This window comes from Camellia sinensis, chromosome 11 (genome assembly GCF_055761805.1).
Source record: "Camellia sinensis isolate YWXY chromosome 11, ASM5576180v1, whole genome shotgun sequence".
NCBI classification, from domain to species: domain Eukaryota; kingdom Viridiplantae; phylum Streptophyta; class Magnoliopsida; order Ericales; family Theaceae; genus Camellia; species Camellia sinensis.
In genome coordinates, this window is record NC_138971.1 from 121518825 (window position 1) to 121522154 (window position 3330).

A 3330-nucleotide genomic window follows, 5' to 3' on the forward strand; every position below is an offset into this window, starting at 1 on the left:
CTCTAACTAGATCAATCCTAAGGGAGAATGGAGATTCTAGAGAGAGGAGCTCTCAAAAATGACTTTTCAGAAAAGTAAGAGAGAGAGTGGAAGTTGAAAAGTGATTCAAGAATGCCCAGCTGCCAACTGATATACGCATAATCCGCTCGAGCGGAGAATAGAACGCTCAAGCGTTAAGCACAAAAACTGAACCCGCTCGAGCGCAAAAATGCCCGCTCGAGCTCTAAAAAACAGAAATAAAACACATCCGCTCGAGCATGAACACCAGTCTGCTCGAGCGTAGATTCTCCTTTCCCAGTTCTTTTACAGACAATGAACTACCCACTCGAGCTCCAACATACCCGCTCGAGTGCGACCCACTCGAGCGTAAGAAAAACCGCTCGAGCGTGAAAAACATACCTGCAGAAGTTTTGCAGAGGCACGAAATACTGGGAGTGTGTAAACCCTACTCGAGCGCAATAATACCCGCTCGAGCGTACCACCAAAGAAACGAACTCCGCTCGAGCGCAGAATAGTCCGCTCGAGCGTAACACCAAAAACCTGGGCAACAACACTAGAGACCAAAACTCATCCTACTAGTTCGAAACACGCCCAACACATCCTAAAACTCAAACATAGAGAATTAAAGGATGTCAACAAGATATATAACTACCTACTCCATGGAACCTAAGTCCGGAACACTGTACATAAATGGGACAAACCCGGGATCGCTATAACCTTGGATATTCACAAACCTAGCTCCAAAAATAAGCTTTCCTTCTCTCAGCCTATCTCTCTCTCTCTCTCTCTCTCTCTCTCTCTCTCTCTCTCTCTCCTTCCTCTTCTCAAATGCACAATTGTTGAATGAGAAATGGTAAACAAGGGTTATATATATAAGGGCAAAATAGTCTTTTTACTTCTGCCATTGATGGTGTTAAATATGCATATTACTTCATTAACCACAAGGGAGTTATGTGGTGATATTCGAACGTCAAGGGTAATCCACAAATGGCCCAAACCATAATGCCCTATTTTATTTTTCCAGGTGTGACTGCCACTATTTTGGAGTTTTGAAGATCATTAGGCATCTGGGTCTCTAGAATTTGAGACATATGGATATGATGATTAAGGTTGCTTCATATATGTCCTTATGCATATAGCTTACATGTATGTGTTGATTTTAATATTCGAACTTCTGATTAGTCTCATTTTGTATAGAATTTCGATGGTGTCGGTTATTTTATTTGCTTTGTAGAGCTTGACATTGATGAAGAAGATGAGATCTATTTTTTTGTTTTTGCTAGTTTTGTTAGTTTTGTTTTTTGCTTTTGCTTTTGTTTTGTTTTTTTTTTTTTTTTATTAGGGTTGAAAGTTTAGTTTGGTTGGTAGTTGAGATAATGTGAAGAAGGTGTAGGTATTAAAATTGATGGATGTGCTTTAGTTTGTTTGGTAATTGAGACAATCTAAAGAAATTTAAAATTGTTGAATTGGTGGATATGCTTGATCCTTCTATTTGGCTTTAGTTTTTTGGAAACTATCCTCTATCTTTTTTTCATTGATTCGTGTGACACGCGATAGTAACTTTGGTTATTTGCTCTTAATTTTGTTGTATGGTTGAATTTCTTGGGAACAAAACCTTTGGATATGTGCATCCTCTACATCGTAAGTTGATTACATGTAACGTGTTTCATTTGTTTTTAGCACATTCTGATTTTTTCTTATATTTTTTTCTCTTTCTTTAGTTTTGGTAATGATATTTTTATTTGTAGTGTTACCATACCAGGGGTTCAATTTAGCCATGAAAAGGGTTTTGAACAAGCAACTGGGGAAAACAGTGCCTTTTCGCAAAGGTAACGCCACTCCTATTCTTCTCTCTATTTTTTGAAATGGTTTCTATGAAAGCTTAGCCCATTTCTATGAAATGATTTTGAATTCAATTCTACGAAAAGGTTTCTATGAAATTGAAATCGTTTTTATATTTGCTTATTATGCACAAACACTCTCTCATTTCTATGAAAGAGATGGGTCTCTAGAATTTGAGACATATGGAAAAGATCCTGTTGTCATAACTAGAATTCGAGACGTAGCTTGAAGTTCTGTTATGAAGGTTTTGGGTAAATTATGCAAGAAAGATTGATCTTCCTTTCTATGCAAATCGTAATTGTTAAGAGAAATCACTTCATTTTTTAAAATACTATATAGCTTCATTTATAATGAGAAACTTGAAAAGTTTTTTATAGTATTGTTTAGCATGAAGTAACTTAGATTGGTGAGTTTCTCTCTTCCCTCTCTCAGTTTATCTTTCCATTACTTTCATGATGTTTGTGTATTGAGAAAGATCACGATTGAATGTTTGGGCATTTTTGTGTGTGTGTGTGTGTGTGTGTTTGAATTAATCATGACATGTTTAGAGAAAGGTAAAATTGGTTTAGGAAATAATTGGATTTGGCACAATTAGGACTTTTGTCCTCGTTAAATTGTAGAATTTGTTTAGCTGATCATTGGTTTTTCATTAATTTGTATATCATATTCCCTGCTCTTAGGTTCTGTTTGTTTCGACGTAAAATATTTTATATAAAAAAATATTTCTCTTGTAAATTGATTTTACACATCAAAAATGTTTTTGCTTTTGTTTTTTGGTGTTTGGTTGACACTTGAAACAAAAACATTTTATTGCCTAAAAAAGGAATTTTAATTCAATAAAGTGTCGTTTATGACTTTTTAGTGAGCTAAGATATTTATTTGAAAAGGCTAAATGTGTTGAAAAGGTATTGAGTGGGAGTCAACTTTATAAAAATTGACTTACGGAATTTTTGAAGGTAAGTCATTTTTGGGAAAATGATGCAAAAATATTTTTCTTAAAAATGTTTTACTTTACTTTTTGTTCAACTAAACAACGAAAAATGAGTAAAATGTTTTTAGTCAAAACAAATGGAGCCTTAATGTTTTGATTCATCGCCTACAAATGGAGCCTTAGTATACGAGGTCAAATTGTTTTGACTCATTCTCCATTGATTGGCATATGTAAGTAGTCACTTATTCTTTCATTGACTACAAATTGTTTGATAGAATGCTTTGGTGCAAAAAGTCTTTTGGTCATGCTTGGCTTGAATGAAAGGTGTGTTTGGTTGCTTATGGTTGTTTGAGATTTTGCTCATGAAGATTGCTCCTTTTTTTATTTTATTTATTTTATTTTATTTTTTGGTTTCAATGGGGGAATGTCAGCTTGTCTCTCATTTAGCTTCAAAGACGACGCACTAAGTCTTGATAGAAAGCAAAGAAAATTTTGGTGTGCAAGCATTGAGATATACTTGCATATATGTAGCTATGTCATTTAATTGTCAGCTTGTC